The 6,174-nt window shown below is 46.4% G+C and overlaps 1 pseudogene; it reads right to left on the bottom strand.

Moving 5' to 3' along the window:
• Positions 1-2,174: 2,174 nt before the first annotated feature.
• LOC114505600 lies at positions 2,175-5,463 on the bottom strand (annotated as a pseudogene).
• Between the last annotated feature and the right edge of the window lie 711 nt (positions 5,464-6,174).

The following is a 6,174-nucleotide window of genomic DNA, read 5'->3' as shown; positions in this document are numbered from 1 at the left end:
GTTATCATTTTTGCCTAGACAGTATCATCCTAGGTAGGATGTCGTTTTTTCTAAATCCAGGATATCGAAAAAATGTGATGCTGCTGGGCAAGAAAACACTGAATCAGCCAGAAACTTGCTAGATAATATAAAATAAAACAGCTATTCTTCATTACAGAATAAATTCTTTAATATGGGCTTGCTGGTTCTTTTTTCTTCCCAAAGGGATGTACCTCAGAGTTCCTTGAAATTTGTCCAGCACCAACTCTTTCAGGCCTTCCTAGAGGTCCTTCCATGCAAACCTTCTCATTTTCTTTTTTTGTTTTTTCTCTCCCACAAAAATGGAACCGCCTTTTAGAATTCAGCAAATTACACTTGGAATGCCCTAATAAAAACTCTCTTTTAATGCAGGTGTATTTGACTCTACCAGTTCAAACCAGAAGGTGTCAGTTGGCACAGAGGCTCCTGTGCACCTCACCTCAAAGGAGTTCACCACGCTGAGAAGCTCCCTTCAGACAGTCTGCTAGACACCTATTTATGTACCGTGTTTTCCTGCATGGAGATAAGAGCAGAGACGCCTTCGATTCCTGCTTTGGGAGGCTGGTCTGTATCCTTCAAAAGTTCATGCTGATGTCATAAGATCCGGTACCTCTGAATGTGCCTGTTCTTGGAGATAAGGTCTTTCAAAAGATGGTAAAGTTAAAATACAACCATCAGGGTGGGCCGCCATTCCATCTGAGTGGGTGCCTAATAGGAAGAGTTTAGGGCACACAGGAAGACACCAGGCATACGCTCACAGAAAGGGACAGCCATGTGAAGAGGGTAGCCATCTACCAGCCAAGGAGAGAGGCCTCTGAGTGAACCAACCCAGCCGGATCCTTGACTGTGGGCTTCCAGCCTGCAGAACTGTGAGACAATAAATCGTTTCAGCCCCCCAGGGTGCGGTATTATATTAGGGCAGCCTGAGGTAATGAATACCCTGCCCCAGGTAGGGATATACTTCTGGATTATCTGCCACCCTAAATAAATTTATACCAGCATGTTCAATGGCCTCCTATTTACCCCGTGAGGTGACGAAGGATTTTCCACAGTGTGCTTATGTGGTGTCCAAACACACAACACTGGACCCTGCACCGGTGAGCTACACAGCCACTTACCCATCACCTATACTCGCAGGATGGGGGAGGAGGACACCACATGCCCCAAAGTGGCACCGAGGGGTGCACTCAGGAACAGTGAATGAACAGGGCCTGTGGGAGGCAGTGTTTGTAGTGTCAAGAGGATGAGGTGACCCTTAGTTGCCATGGCAGTATGGAATCAGATCTTTTGCAAAGCTCGGAGGCTGGGAAGGATCACACCTTTGCCACTGAGGCATAAGCAAGATGTGGGCCTTGCCCCTTCCTAAAGATAGTGGTTTGGTAGGAGTCTTCATCTGCAAGTGACGAGTATGGAGGAGAACTTGCAATTATGTGGGATGAGGCCCTGCTGGTTTCACCACCTGTCCAGGCACCACGTAATATTGGGTTTTAGTGTTAGACCTTTCCACCACCGTGCAGTTTTCCATTCAAGTATTTTCTTTCTCAACTGAGACATCTCATCAGAGGGTCTGGCCTCTGCTCCCCAGCCACACAGCCTCATCTACTCCACCACATATCTTCATTCCAAATGACATCTCAAGGACCGACTTGCCACATCCCCAAGCTGAAACTTCTCCAACTCAGAGAATTTACACCCCAGTGCTTCCAACGAGAACTCCTCCCGAATCACCCACCGTTTCCCCCCGCCCCTGTAAGTATAGAAGATGCCTCACAATCCTCCTTGCATGATTGTAGCTCCTGCCTAGCAAAGCTCTATGAGCAGACACTGGGTCTTTATCTTAGCCTTCCCAGTGCCAGCCCAGAGCCTCTCAAACACCAGGCGCTCAATTACGAATGGGAAATTGAAGAGAAAGGGTGCAAGAGCTTGATCTTGTGAGGATTTACTATCTCCTACATTCTTTAATGAGCTAAGCATGTCCAGGTGGTAAACAAATTACACAAAACAAAAGACTGAAAGGAGAAACAATAATCAGGTTGATGATGTTATATATTTTTTCTGTTCCATTATCCCGAAAATTTTACTATGGGGTTCTTTCACATTTCCACAAAATTCCCTTTTATGATGTCACAGGTATTTTTTATGACTATTAACTGCCATCAGATTTTTCTAGGAGTGTAGATGATGATGGTTGTGGCCGGGGGACAATTCCTGCCTAGGGTACTACTGCCAGCCCTGGCTGCACCTCTGGCTTGTGCTCTTTCTTCCTCCTCTCTCAAAGCTTGTTCCTAGTGTGATGAGAAGGCACACGGAACTGTACTGCTGAGCTTAGCCAGAATTTCCAGGATTTTCATCTTGGTCGTTTCGGCATAAGCTCCAGGGCCCCAGAGGAACTCCTAGCATAGTGGATCACTCTCAGGCACCTGGTGGTACTCCAGGTACTTGAGCCTCGCTAAATCTTTGGTGATGAGCTTTCTAGGTTCCCCATAAATGAAGTGCTTCTTCCCACCATATACCGCATGGCATTCAGGAATTCCCAGATCTCCTCCTCTGCCATGTGGTTCCCGTTGGGGAAAGTTAGGCCCAAGAAACTCATTAGGAGACCGGTCTGGGGTAACCCCCCTCCATGCTGCACTCCCCCATTATTGAAGAGTTTCACTTTGCTGACAAGGGCATAGGAGGGTTGGGTTGAGTCCATTCCCTTCAATTCCACTGCAAAAAGAGCCTTCATAATGTCAGAGCCTCAATGATGTCACAGCAAATTGGCTGTGGTGCTTTTCATTGACCATCTTTAGCATGTCTCCTTTCAGAATGGGTCGTTTGATTTCGTACGTCTATAGAAGCAGACACTGTAACACTCTCACACTCACATTCAAGGAATCTCCACATGAGCACTTACAAAGTGAATCCTCAGAGGAACATGAGAGTTCCTCATCGGGGCTGTTCACAGCCCCTGTGTAAACAGCACCCAAAAAGGTGCTGGTGGTATTTAGAGATGTCCAAGATGCCCGGGAAGTGCCAGTTGCCTCAGTAGCCGATGAGCTCAGAGACCGGCAGTCTCTGAATATGAGGAGTCTTTTATTGCACATTCAGGGGCATCATTCAACTGTTGGCATGTCATGGCACTCACAAGAAACAGGGGAACAGGTCCTCAGCCTATCTGCCCTGTCCAGGTACCCCGAGTGCAGACTGCTCAGTGGGAATTATCTGTACTAGTCTCTGTGGGATACTCAGTCCTCATTAAGGGTCCTTATTTGCCTTCACGCTAGGTCTTGTGTTCCCATCTCTTCAGCTGAGTAGTGGCCGCAGTTTCAAAGGATTTATGTGACTTACCATAGACAAAATAAAACTAAGTGTCGGGGGAGCATCAGTTTGGTAGCCATGTGGTAAGTCATCAATGGCTGAAACCAGGGCTAAGTAAGGTTCAATTTTTGTTTCGGGGTGGATGGACTCTCAGTCCTTGATTTGTCCCTTGATTTTCCATGTTGAATAATTCCTCTGTGGCCCAGAGGCCGGCCCCTCCTACTAAGGCCACCCCACCCTGACACCCCTAGAAAGAAGTGAGGATCCCCTCCTATGACCATACATCTCCTTGGGTTCCTCAGGCCAAGTAAAATGACTTCGATGGTGTATTCATTGTGGTGGGTGTGTGGTTCCCTCAGTCCTCCTGGTACTCACCTTGGCCTCTGGAAAGCCTAGAAACCTCCCATTCCTGGCCTCAGGCAATAGCCCTTACCCTATGACCCTCACCCTCTGGTGACCTCAAAGGAGGCAGTATGTCTCATCATGTCAACAATGCCCAGGTATCCCAGGGCAGCCAGGGAGAGTGGATTACTGTGTGGCCCTCTCAGTTCTGGGATTGTAGGTTCCCTAAGTCCACACTCAGGGTCTTCACCCTTGAGTGCTGGAAGAGCCTGGGACTCTTTTCTTCACTTACTTGAAGTCCCCAAATTCAGACCAAGGCCCTCATATCTCTGTCACACTTTTTACACAGCCAGTCTGACTGTCCTGCCCAGGGAATCCCAGTGGTGATGGCTTAGGCAGTCTCCATGTCACTGCATGATTCTAGGATCTGCATTCCCCCACCTGTCATTCAGGGCTCCACCTTTCTTTCTGGAAGGACCTGGGATGCCTCCTTTTGCTGTCCTAGTTCTCTCAGCACTTGAACACAGTCTCTCCCATTCTTTATTTGGCCCTCCCATGTATTTTGTCATTTTATTGCTTATTCTTTGGCCTATCATTCCATATCAATATTGTGAATATAAAGTCTAGGTCTTTAAAACCTGAAATACACTTTGGAGCATTAGTACAAAAACGAATTAAGTGACATGAGTTGTGATCAGACTCGGTGGAGTGGTTCAGTAGGGACTCTAGAGGAATTCAGAGCCAGGATCGAGTCCAGCTCTGTCACTGTTCAGGATAGAATGTCAGACTCTTCCGAGCATTTTTTCCACCAAGTGAGTGAGTCTGGTAGTCTGTTGAGAAGGACTATGGGCATTCATTCGTGTTCAAGTTAAACCACCTGGCACAGTGTTAGGCTATGTTTGGTCCTTTTAATGCATGGCCGTTATTACTAAGATGATTTTTGACTCTGGATAATAAAAGCCTTCCCTCACAGAATATTATTTCTGTCCTCTATGGGAGAGTATGCAACTGTATACAATAAGGACATCGCATTAGCCTAAGTGTTGCTAAGCAAGTAGAATGAAGTGGGGTTTCCCCATCAGAGCAACAGTTATTAACATGTGTGGGATGGTCTTCTCTAGAGGGGTGCAACTCAGAGTTCTTATGTCTCAGGACTACAGACTTCTCTCCAAGGTGCCTTCTCACACCAACCACCCCCCATTTTATTAATTCCATCATCACTGGAAATAGAGCCAGCCTTAGAATTTGGCTAATTACATGCAAAGTCCTTAAGCAAAATGCCGTTTTCATGAAGTGAGCTCTGCCTCTCTCCAGCCGTAAGAAGAGACACTTCTCCGGTGGCTTCTTGGCATCTCACTTCAAGGGACTATCACCCTTATAACTCAGAAACACTCTGGACACATTCAGCCAAAACCACCTAGTTCATGCACTGTATTCACCTGCTCTGGGGCAAGTACAAAGGACCCCTTTCCGTGTGGCCCCAGCTGGAGATCCTTCTGTCCTTCTGTGGTTTTCCCTCACCCCAAACCAATGTTTAGGATCTGTTTCCCATCCCAGGCTTAATCTCTCAACCTGAGACCCAGCATGTGGGGGATTGGCCCATACTGTGCACTCAACAGCATCGTGAAGCCATTCATGCAGCCCAAGTGAACATTACCCGTCTCCCCAACCCCAGGGACTGGCAGTTTCCCAAGGCCCGACACTGCCTTGATCACATGATGGGCAATGATGTGCTGTCTTCAGCAGCCCGCTTCTCCTCACCGCTTCCATTTCATTGTCATTTACTCGTTTCTCACAATGCATGCCACCATCCTTCCTATGAGACCAACGCTGCTGCAAGAATCTAACTTCTATGGGCAGCAGCTTGGTCTGCTTTTCTTACCATAGCCAGAACCATTAGAGGGTTCCAAAGAACAGTTGGTCAATTAATGCTAGAGGGGAAAACACAAGACAGGAGCAAGAAACCAAATTTATTACAATTTAATTTCTCATGCAGTTTGAAGAATTAAGCAAATCCAGGTATATGCCATTTAATTTTACAAGGAAAGATCAAAGAGAATAAAGCAAACTAAGAATTGACCAGCCCTTACTTTTGTTTCACCATTGTGTGAGCTCCAGTATTTTCCTGTAAGATTTTGCACATTTGCACACAAAATGCTATCCTATTCTGCATTAATTTGCTCTGTAGCAAAAAGAAGTGTAGAAGGCTTTTGTATCGGTTTGCACAAAACAAAACTCTTGATCTTAAAGCTCAGCTGTAATAAATGCGGCATCCAAGACATTAATACTCTTAGATTCTTAAGCAAAGAAACTTTCCATGAGGAAGAACATTTGAAAATACACATACACCTAAAAAGCACTCATCTACAGAAGACAAAGGAACCAAACAGGGTAAATATTTTGTGCCCTACAGAGTCCACTACGCTTTACTAACTAGAAGGTTGATTGACTGCTCTCTGCAAACTCAAGGTGACACGCCTGCCCCACACCTCCCTAGATGTGCGAGGAGCTTGT

This window comes from Phyllostomus discolor, chromosome X (genome assembly GCF_004126475.2).
Source record: "Phyllostomus discolor isolate MPI-MPIP mPhyDis1 chromosome X, mPhyDis1.pri.v3, whole genome shotgun sequence".
Lineage (NCBI taxonomy): Eukaryota > Metazoa > Chordata > Mammalia > Chiroptera > Phyllostomidae > Phyllostomus > Phyllostomus discolor.
This window is presented reverse-complemented; position numbering and strand designations above follow the sequence as displayed.